Here is an 11,811-nt window from a genome sequence, read left to right as displayed (position 1 = left end):
GGCAGGATCAAAACCCATTACAATCTCCTAAGATTCAAGGGGGTCGGTGGTAGTAGGCAGGGAGTGGTAGAGCAGGACAGGAGGGGGGGAGGTAGAGCTTGACAGAAGTAGGGAGGCACAGGCATTTGTCTTGGATAAGATGCGGGGTGACGGCAGCTAAATGCCAGCGGTAATCAAGCGGCTCTTGGCACGGGCCTCGGCTTCTCTCGAAACCGCGCTTAAATCCGCTCAAACGCGACCTTCGATTACGAAGGGGACTAAAATAGCACGGCTCATTTTCACGCGCGGACTCGTTATCAAGATGGCGTCGTTAGCGGCCGGCGGTTTCGCTGATGATTCTCAATTTTTACGGAGGCCGTCTTTGTTCAAAACACGTTTCAGGGGTGTGATTGCAACTCCCTTCTTCTCTTTCCTGCTAGATGGCACAACTTTTTTTTTTCTACGGCAGTCATACGTTTTGTCCGGGTATGGATAAAGCCGGAACGGCAAGTGGGCGCCCTCCGTAATGAGGCTATCGCTCAGTGTCGCGTGAGAAACCTCTGCGCGAATGTAGATATAAAGGACTGTCGGCGTGACAACAAAATAAACGACCAAGCTCCCGTTTGTATAATTATGATTAAAATAGAAATTATAACTGTAATAGGACCCAATTTCACGTTGAAATTGTAATAAGAATGATATTTTTCAAACCAATTCAACATCCGTTCCCGACGGAAGACAGTCCCTTTCGTCGTCAATCGGAATTTTCATTGACAGCGTAGCGACGCGACGCTTGCCGCAGCGGTTAAAGTACCGGTCCAACACAAAAAGAGTTAAGGTTCGATCCCCGGTTGGGTTTGCGCTTTTTTTCTCTGATAAACATTTTAGTGTTTTAATACTTCCAATTACATATTCACGAGAAGAGGACTGCGTGTATTTTGTATCTTGTTCCAAATGTTTATCCCTTTGCCACAAATCCTCATTTTCTTTTCCGAAAAGTCCCATTGATTTAAATTGGGCGAATTGACATTTATCTATAGGGTTAGGATTAAATTTGACAAACTCATTCTTTGTATTTAATCATTTATAATCTGTCATCTAGTTACGTCCTGGCATACACTAGGTCATTTCTGTTTGTCAAGCGGGTTGCCCGCAGGGATTTGAATCGTCAGTGTTTTGTGAAACACTCAACACAGTTTCAGCACATTGTGTGCAAACATGCTCTACAATGTCAACAGTCCCCACACAGTAAGATATTTTTTCTTGCAAAAATCCTTACTATAGAACTTATGATTTTAGGATCATTATTTTTGCAGTTGCATCCTAAGTTTGTGTGCCTGTGCCTTTTTCCATTTGATGGCGCAATTGAGAACAGGTAGCTTCTTCTCATCGGCCGGCTTGTCCGATTGCAGGCCTATTTAAACAGCCCGCCGACCAGCCATCAGGAAACACCAGATTTCAACGACCGTTTGTCAGCGAAGCGAAGTAATATCAGAATCATCTGTGATTTGGCAGGTATTGTAATCCTAAACCCTGCCAAATTGAAACGATCGTGATTGTTCACAGGGCTTGCCGACGAGCTGATTATTCGGACCGGGTGTAAAAGGTGAGTGAGACACCTTTTTATAGGAAGAACTGGAATTTCCTACCCTAGTTGTTGACCAAATGAATGTTCATTGAAGTTTTGAGTTCCGGGTGCGGTGCTGGCTGATGAGAAAAATCGGCAGTTTTGCAACTACAACTACAATTACTCTTCTTCAAAAATGTTAAATGGACATTTTTTTTTAAGACAGTCAGGAAAAAAAGTCAGGAAAAAAAAAAACAGGAAAAAAGCCAGAAAAATTGAAAATTGAAAAAAATTGAAAAAAATTTAAAAAAATTGAAAATTGGAAAAAATTGAAAAAAAATTGAAAATTGAAAAAAAATTTAAAAAAATTGAAAAATATTGAAAATTGAAAAAAATTGAAAAAAATTGAAAAAAATTGAAAATTGAAAAAAATTGAAAAAAATTAAAAATTGAAAAAAATTGAAAAAAATTGAAAATTGAAAAAAAATTGAAAAAAATTGAAAAAAATTGAAAATTGAAAAAAATTGAAAAAAATTGAAAAAAATTGAAAATTGAAAAAAATTGAAAAAAATTGAAAAAAATTAAAAATTGAAAAAAATTGAAAAAAATTGAAAAAAATTGAAAATTGAAAAAAATTGAAAAAAATTGAAAAAAATTGAAAATTGAAAAAAATTGAAAAAAATTGAAAAAAATTAAAAATTGAAAAAAATTGAAAAAAATGGAAAAAAATCGAAAAAAATTGAAAAAAAATGAAAATTGAAAAAATTTGAAAAAAAATTAAAAATTGAAACAAAATTTTTTGGACTTATTTTTTTGGACTCATTTTTTTATGGACTTTTTTTTTGACTTATTTTTTTTGGACTTATTTTTTTTGGACATTTTTTTTGGACTCTTTTTTTTCGGACTTATTTTTTTTTCGACTTATTTTTTTTTCGACTTATTTTTTTTTCGACTTATTTTTTTTGGACTCATTTTTTTTTGGACTTATTTTTTTTTTACTTTTTTTGGACTCATTTTTTTGGACTTATTTTTTTTGGACTTATTTTTTTTTCGACTTTTTTTTTTACTTTTTTTTTGGACTCATTTTTTTTTTGACTCATTTCTTTTGGACTTATTTTTTTTGGACTCTTTTTTTCGGACTAATTTTTTTTTCGACTTATTTTTTTTTGACTCATTTTTTTTTGGACTTATTTTTTTTGGACTTTTTTTTTCAGACTCATTTTTTTTTCGACTTATTTTTTTTTTGGACTTATTTTTTCGGGCTTATTTTTTTTTGGACTTATTTTTTTTTGGACTTTTTTGGACTCATTTTTTTTGGACTTATTTTTTTTGGACTCATTTTTTTTTGGACTTAATTTCTTTGGACTTATTTTTTTTTGACTCATTTTTTTTGGACTTATTTATTTTTGGACTTTTTTTTGGACTCTTTTTTTTTTTACTTATTTTTTTTGGACTTAATTTCTTTGGACTTATTTTTTTTGGACTCATTTTTTTTGGACTTATTTTTTTTTGGACTTATTTTTTTTGGGACTTATTTTTTTTTCGACTTAGTTTTTTTTCGACATTTTCTTTTGACTCTTTTTTTTTGACTTATTTTTTTTTCAAATTATTTTTTTTGGACTGATTTGGACTTTTTTTTCGGACTCATTTTTTTTTCGACTTTTTTTTTTTTGACTAAATTTTTTTTTCGACTTTTTTTTTTTGGACTCATTTTTTTTTGGACTTATTTTTTTTTCGACATATTTTTTTCGACTTATTTTTTTTTGGGACTTATTTTTTTTGGGCTTATTTTTTTTTGGACTTATTTTTTTTTCGACTTATTTTTTTTGGACTCATTTTTTTTGGGCTTATTTTTTTTCGACATCTTTTTTTTTCGACTTATTTTTTTTTTGGACTTATTTTTTTGGGGTTATTTTTTTTTGACTCATTTTTTTTTGGACTTATTTTTTTTTCGACATATTTTTTTCGACTTTTTTTTTTTTGACTTATTTTTTTTGGACTAATTTTTTTTTGGACTTATTTTTTTTCGACATTTTTTTTTGACTTATTTTTTTTTGGGACTTATTTTTTTTGGGCTTATTTTTTTTTGGACTTATTTTTTTTTCGACTTATTTTTTTTGGACTCATTTTTTTTGGGCTTATTTTTTTTCGACATCTTTTTTTTTCGACTTATTTTTTTTTTGGACTTATTTTTTTGGGCTTATTTTTTTTTGACTTATTTTTTTTTGGACTTATTTTTTTTGGACTTATTTTTTTTCAGACTTTTTTTTTTTGGACTTATTTTTTTTGGATTCATTTTTTTTGGACTTATTTTTTTTTGGACTATTTTTAGGACTCATTTTTTTTGGACTTTTTTTTTTGGACTCATTTTTTTTGGACTTAATTTCTTTGGACTTATTTTTTTTGGACTTATTTTTTTTTGACTTTTTTTTTGGACTCTTTTTTTTTGGACTTATTTTTTTGGGACTTATTTTTTTTGGACTTATTTTTTTTCGGACTTATTTTTTTTGGACTTATTTTTTTTGGACTTATTTTTTTTTTGGACTTATTTTTTTTTGGACTTATTTTTTTTTGGACTGATTTTTTTTGGACTTATTTTTTTTGGACTCATTTTTTTTGAACTTATATTTTTTGGACTTATTTTTTTCGGACTTATTTTTTTTTGGACAATTTTTTTTGGACTGATTTTTGTTGGACTTATTTTTTTTTGACTTATTTTTTTTGGACTTAATTTTTTTGGACTTATTTTTTTTTGGGCATTTTTTTTGGACTTATTTTTTTTTTTGGACTTATTTTTTTGGACTTATTTTTTTTGGGACTTATTTTTTTGGGACTTATTTTTTTGGGACTTATTTTTTTTGGACTTATTTTTTTTGGACTTATTTTTTTTCGGACTTATTTTTTTTGGACTTATTTTTTTTGGACTTATTTTTTTTTGGGCATTTTTTTTGGACTTATTTTTTTTTTTGGACTTATTTTTTTGGACTTATTTTTTTTGGGACTTATTTTTTTGGGACTTATTTTTTTTGGACTTATTTTTTTTTGGACTCATTTTTTTTGGGACTTATTTTTTTTTGACTTATATTTTTTTGGACTTATTTTTTTGGACTTATATTTTTTGGACTTATTTTTTTTGGGACTTATTTTTTTGGGACTTATTTTTTTGGGACTTATTTTTTTGGGACTTATTTTTTTTGGACTTATTTTTTTTGGACTTATTTTTTTTCGGACTTATTTTTTTTGGACTTATTTTTTTTGGACTTATTTTTTTTTTGGACTTATTTTTTTTTCGACATTTTTTTTGACTCATTTTTTTTTGGACTTATTTTTTTTCGACTTATTTTTTTTCGACTTATTTTTTTTGGACTCATTTTTTTTTAACTTATATTTTTTGGACTTATTTTTTTCGGACTTATTTTTTTTTGGACAATTTTTGTTGGACTTCTTTTTTTTTTACTTATTTTTTTTGGACTTATTTTTTTTGGACTTATTTTTTTTTGGGCATTTTTTTTGGACTTATTTTTTTTTTTGGACTTATTTTTTTGGACTTATTTTTTTTGGGACTTATTTTTTTGGGACTTATTTTTTTGGGACTTATTTTTTTTGGACTTATTTTTTTTTGGACTCATTTTTTTTGGGACTTATTTTTTTTTGACTTATATTTTTTTGGACTTATTTTTTTGGACTTATATTTTTTGGACTTTTTTTTTTTTGGACATTTTTTTGGGACTTATTTTTTTTGGACTTATTTTTTTTTTGACTGATTTTTGTTGGACTTATTTTTTTTGGACATTTTTTTTTTGGACTTATTTTTTTTTGGACTAATTTTTTTTGGACTTATTTTTTTTTGGACTTATATTTTTTGGACTTATTTTTTTTGGACTTATTTTTTTTGACTGATTTTTGTTGGACTTATTTTTTTTGGACTTATTTTTTTTGGACTTATTTTTTTTGGACTTATTTTTTTTTTGGACTTATTTTTTTTTCGACATTTTTTTTGACTCATTTTTTTTTGGACTTATTTTTTTTCGACTTATTTTTTTTCGACTTATTTTTTTTGGACTCATTTTTTTTTAACTTATATTTTTTGGACTTATTTTTTTCGGACTTATTTTTTTTTGGACAATTTTTGTTGGACTTCTTTTTTTTTTACTTATTTTTTTTGGACTTATTTTTTTTGGACTTATTTTTTTTTGGGCATTTTTTTTGGACTTATTTTTTTTTTTGGACTTATTTTTTTGGACTTATTTTTTTTGGGACTTATTTTTTTGGGACTTATTTTTTTGGGACTTATTTTTTTTGGACTTATTTTTTTTTGGACTCATTTTTTTTGGGACTTATTTTTTTTTGACTTATATTTTTTTGGACTTATTTTTTTGGACTTATATTTTTTGGACTTTTTTTTTTTTGGACATTTTTTTGGGACTTATTTTTTTTGGACTTATTTTTTTTTTGACTGATTTTTGTTGGACTTATTTTTTTTGGACATTTTTTTTTTGGACTTATTTTTTTTTGGACTAATTTTTTTTGGACTTATTTTTTTTTGGACTTATATTTTTTGGACTTATTTTTTTTGGACTTATTTTTTTTGACTGATTTTTGTTGGACTTATTTTTTTTGGACTTTATTTTTTTGGGGCATTTTTTTTTGGACTTATTTTTTTTTGGGACATTTTTTTTGGACTTATTTTTTTTTGGACAATTTTTTTTGGACTGATTTTTGTAGGACTAATTTTTTTTTACTTATTTTTTTTGGACTGATTTTTGTTGGACTTATTTTTTTTGGACTTATTTTTTTTTGGACTTATTTTTTTTTGGACATTTTTTTTTGACTTATTTTTTTTGGGGCTTATTTTTGTGGACTTATAATTTTTTGGACTTATTTTTTTTTGGACATTTTTTTGGGACTTATTTTTTTTTGGACTTATTTTTTTTGGACTGATTTTTGTTGGACTTATTTTTCTTGGACGTTTTTTTTTTGGACTTATTTTTTTTTTGGACTTATTTTTTTTGGACTTATTTTTTTTTGGACTTATATTTTTTGGACTGATTTTTTTTGGACTTATTTTTTTTGGAATCAGTCCAAAAAAAATAAGCACAAAAAATTTAGTCCAAAAAATATAAGTCCAAAAAAATAAGTACAAGAAAAATCAGTCCAAAAAAAAATGTCCAAAAATCATAAGTCCAAAAAAAAATAAGTACAAAAAAAAATAAGTCCCAAAAAAATAAGTAAAAAAAAAATAAGTCCCAAGAAAAATAAGTCCAAAAAAAAGTCCAAAAAAAATAAGTCCAAAAAAAATCAGTCCAAAAAAAAATAAGTCCAAAAAAAATAAGTCCAAAAAAAATAAGTCCAAAAAAAATAAGTCCAAAAAAATATAAGTCCAAAAAATATAAGTCCAAAAAAAAATAAGTCCAAAAAAAATCATTCCAAAAAAAAATAAGTCCAAAAAAAATAAGTCCCAAAAAAATAAGTCCAAAAAAAATAAGTCCAAAAAAATAAGTCCAAAAAAAAAATAAGTCCAAAAAAAATTGCCCAAAAAAAAAAAAAGTCCAAAAAAAAATAAGTCCAAAAAAAATAAGTCCAAAAAAATATAAGTCCAAAAAAAAATAAGTCCAAAAAAAATCATTCCAAAAAAAAATAAGTCCAAAAAAAATAAGTCCCAAAAAAATAGGTCCAAAAAAAATAAGTCCAAAAAAATAAGTCCAAAAAATATAAGTCCAAAAAAATAAGTCCAAAAAATTTAAGTCCAAAAAAAAATAAGTCCAAAAAAAATAAGTCCAAAAAAATAAGTCCAAAAAAAAATAAGTCCAAAAAAAATAAGTCCAAAAAAAATCATTAAAAAAAAAAATAAGTCCAAAAAAAATAAGTCCCAAGAAAAATAAGTCCAAAAAAAAGTCCAAAAAAAATCAGTCCAAAAATAATCGGTCCAAAAAAAAATAAGTCCAAAGAAAATAAGTCCAAAAAAATATGTCCAAAAAATATAAGTCCAAAAAAAAATAAGTCCAAAAAAAATCATTCCAAAAAAAAAATAAGTCCAAAAAATATAAGTCCAAAAAAATAAGTCCAAAAAAAAATAAGTCCAAAATTATAAGTCCCAAAAAAAATAAGTCCAAAAAAAAATAAGTCCAAAAAAAATGCCCAAAAAAAAATAAGTCCAAAAAAAATAAGTCCAAAAAAATATAAGTCCAAAAAATATAAGTCCAAAAAAAAATAAGTCCAAAAAAAATCATTCCAAAAAAAAAATAAGTCCAAAAAAAATAAGTCCCAAAAAAATAAGTCCAAAAAAAATAAGTCCAAAAAAATAAGTCCAAAAAAAAAATAAGTCCAAAAAAAAATGCCCAAAAAAAAAAAAGTCCAAAAAAAAATAAGTCCAAAAAAAATAAGTCCAAAAAAAATATAAGTCCAAAAAAAAATAAGTCCAAAAAAAATCATTCCAAAAAAAAATAAGTCCAAAAAAAAATAAGTCCAAAAAAATAAGTCCAAAAAAATAAGTCCAAAAAAAAATAAGTCAAAAATTATAAGCCCCAAAAAAAATAAGTCCAAAAAAAAATAAGTCCAAAAAAAATGCCCAAAAAAAAATAAGTCCAAAAAAAATAAGTCCAAAAAATAATAAGTCCAAAAAAAATGTCCAAAAAAAAAAGTCCAAAAAAAAATAAGTCCAAAAAATATAAGTCCAAAAAAATAAGTTAAAAAAATGAGTCCAACAAAAATCAGTCCAAAAAAAAATTGTCCAAAAAAAAATAAGTCAAAAAAAAATTAGTCCAAAAAAAAAAAGTCCCAAAAAAATAAGTCGAAAAAAAAATAAGTCTAAAAAAAAAATGTCGAAAAAAAATAAGTCGAAAAAAAAATAAGTCGAAAAAAATAATAAGTTGAAAAAAAATAAGTCCGAAAAAAAAGTCCAAAAAAATAAGCCCAAAAAAAATAAGTCCAAAAAAAATAAGTCCAAAAGAAAATGAGTCCAAAAAAAAGTAAGTCCAAAAAAAATCATTCCAAAAAAAAATAAGTCAAAAAAAATATGTCCAAAAAATCTAAGTTCAAAAAAAAAATGTCAAAAAAAAAAAGTCCAAAAAAAAATAAGTCCAAAAAATATAAGTCCAAAAAAATAAGTTAAAAAAAAATCAGTCCAAAAAAAAATAAGTCAAAAAAAATATGTCCAAAAAATCTAAGTTCAAAAAAAAAATGTCAAAAAAAAAAAGTCCAAAAAAAATAAGTCCAAAAAAATGTCCAAAAAAAAAAGTCTCAAAAAAAAGTCCCAAAAAAAAAAAGTCCAAAAAAAAATGAGTCCAAAAAAAATAAGTCGAAAAAGAAATAAGTCGAAAAAAAAATAAGTTGAAAAAAAAATTAGTCCAAAAAAAAAATAAGTCCAAAAAAAATAAGTCCCAAAAAAATAAGTCCAAAAAAAATAAGTCCCAAAAAAAATAAGTCCAAAAAAAAGTCCAAAAAAAATAATTCCAAAAAAAATCAGTCCAAAAAAAAATAAGTCCAAAAAAAATAAGTCCAAAAAAAATAAGTCCAAAAAAAAATGAGTCCAAAAAAAAGTAAGTCGAAAAAAAAAGTCGAAAAAAAAATAAGTCCGAAAAAAAAGAGTCCAAAAAAAATAAGTCCAAAAAAAAATAAGTCCAAAAAAAATAAGTCGAAAAAAAAATATGTCTGAAAAAAAAGTCCCAAAAAAAATAAGTCCAAAAAAAAAATGTCCAAAAAAAATTAAGTCCAAAAAAAAGTCCAAAAAAAAAAGTCCAAAAAAAATGAGTCCAAAAAAATAAGTCGAAAAAAAAATGTCGAAAAAAAAATAAGTCGAAAAAAAAATAAAACCGAAAAAAGAGTCCAAAAAAAATAAGTCCAAAAAAAATCAGTCAAAAAAAAAAATAAGTCCAAAAAAATGTCCAAAAAAAAGTCTCAAAAAAAGTCCCAAAAAAAATAAGTCCAAAAAAAAATGAGTCCAAAAAAAATAAGTCGAAAAAGAAATGTCGAAAAAAAAAATAAGTCGAAAAAAAATTTAGTCCAAAAAAAAAGAGTCCAAAAAAATAAGTCCAAAAAATTAAGTCAAAAAAAAATGAGTCCAAAAAAATAAGTCGAAAAAAAAATAAGTCAGAAAAAAAAGAGTCCAAAAAAAAATAAGCCCAAAAAAAATAAGTCCAAAAAAAAATAAGTCCAAAAAATAATAATTCGAAAAAAAAATAAGTCGAAAAAAAAAATAAGTCGAAAATAAAATAAGTCCAAAAAAAATGAGTCCAAAAAAAGTAAGTCGAAAAAAAAATGTCGAAAAAAAAATATGTCTGAAAAAAAAGTCCCAAAAAAAAAAAGTCCAAAAAAAATAAGTCCAAAAAAAATAAGTCCAAAAAAAATAAGTCCAAAAAAAATAAGTCCAAAAAAAAGTCCAAAAAAAAATAAGTCCAAAAAAAATAAGTCCAAAAAAAAAATAAGTCCAAAAAAAATGAGTCAAAAAAAAAATAAGTCCAAAAAAAAAAGTCCAAAAAAAAAAAGTCCAAAAAAAATAAGTCCAAAAAAATAAAGTCAAAAAAAATAAGTCCAAAAAAAATAAGTAAAAAAAAAAATTAAGTCCAAAAAAAATGTCCAAAAAAAAAAAAAAAAGTCCAAAAAAATTAAATTCCAAAAAAAAGTCCAAAAAAAAAAGTCCAAAAAAAATAAGTCCAAAAAAAAATAAGTCCAAAAAAAAAAGTCCAAAAAAAAAAAGTCCAAAAAAAATAAGTCCAAAAAAATAAAGTCCAAAAAAATAAGTCGAAAAAAAAAATAAGTCGAAAAAAAAATAAAACCGAAAAAAAAAGAGTCCAAAAAAAATAAGTCCAAAAAAAAATCAGTCAAAAAAAAAATAAGTCCAAAAAAATGTCCAAAAAAAAAGTCTCAAAAAAGTCCCAAAAAAAATAAGTCCAAAAAAAAATAAGTCGAAAAAGAAATAAGTCGAAAAAAAAATTAGTCCAAAAAAAAAAGAGTCCAAAAAAAATAAGTCCAAAAAAAATAAGTCGAAAAAAATATGTCCAAAAAAAAAGTCCAAAAAAAAAAGTCCAAAAAAAAGTCAAAAAAAAATAAGTCCAACAAAAAAAATAAAAAGTTAAACTCTGGCTTCCTGTCCTACTCTGCCTCCCCTCCCCCTGTCCTGCTACACCTCGCTACCTCCTGTCCTACTTTGCCTTCCTCCCGCTCTACCTCCCCCTGCCCTGCCTTCTCCTTTCTTGCTTTGCCTCCACTTCCCCTGTCTTGCTCTACCTCCCCTGCTCTACTTCGCCCCCTCCTGTCCTACTCTGCCTCCCTAACTCTGTCCTGCTCTATCTCCCCCCCTCCTGTCCTACTCTGCCTCCCTCCCTCTGTCCTGCTCTAACTCCCCCCTGCCCACTACCACCAACCTCTGTCCTGCTCTAACTCCCCCCTGCCCACTACCACCAACCCTCTTGAATCTTAGGAGGTTGTAATGGGTTTTGATCATGAGCCTTCACGGCCCTGGCCACTAGCATCAACCCCCTTCAATCTTAGGAGGTTGTAATGGGTTTTGATCCTGCCCACTACCACCGACCCCCTTGAATCTTAGGAGGTTGTAATGGGTTTTGATCATGAGCCTTCACACCTCTGGCCACTAGCGTCAACCCCCTTGAATCTTAGGAGGTTGAAATGGGTTTTGATCCTGCCCACTACCACCAACGACCTTGAATCTTAGGAGATTGTGATGGGATTTGATTGTGAGCCTTCACGCCTCTGCCCACTACCACCGACCTCCTTGAATCTTAGGAGGTTGTAGCGGGTTTCGATCCTGAGCCTTCGCGCATCGAGTGTCAAGCCTTAGTGCGCTCCGCCACAGAGGAGCGACGACAATCTTCTTCATCAGCGCGTCTTTGTACCTTCGAGTTCCAAGCGCAGGAATAAAATTCACATTGGTTCGGCACCCTCTTGAATCTTAGGAGATTGTAATGGGTTTTGATCCTGTGCCTTCACACGTCGAGTGTCAAGCCTTAGCGCTCTGCGCCACAGCGGAGCGACGACAGTCTCCTTCGTCAGCGCGTATTTGTACCTTTGAGTTCCAAGCGCAGGAATGAAATTCACAAATGTGTATATGTATATATATATGTGTATGCATAAATATATATATGTGTGTATACATATATACATACGTATATATCAATACATATGTATATACAGATATACATATATATATATATATATATATATAGATATATATATACATATATATACATATATATATATATATACATATATAAATATACATATATATACACATATATATATATATACAC

Source organism: Hippichthys cyanospilos, chromosome 22 (assembly GCF_059441005.1).
Source record: "Hippichthys cyanospilos isolate Australia breed blue-spotted pipefish chromosome 22, RoL_Hcya_1.0, whole genome shotgun sequence".
Lineage (NCBI taxonomy): Eukaryota > Metazoa > Chordata > Actinopteri > Syngnathiformes > Syngnathidae > Hippichthys > Hippichthys cyanospilos.
The sequence above is the reverse complement of the archived record's forward strand: the minus strand, read 5'-3'. Positions refer to the sequence as shown.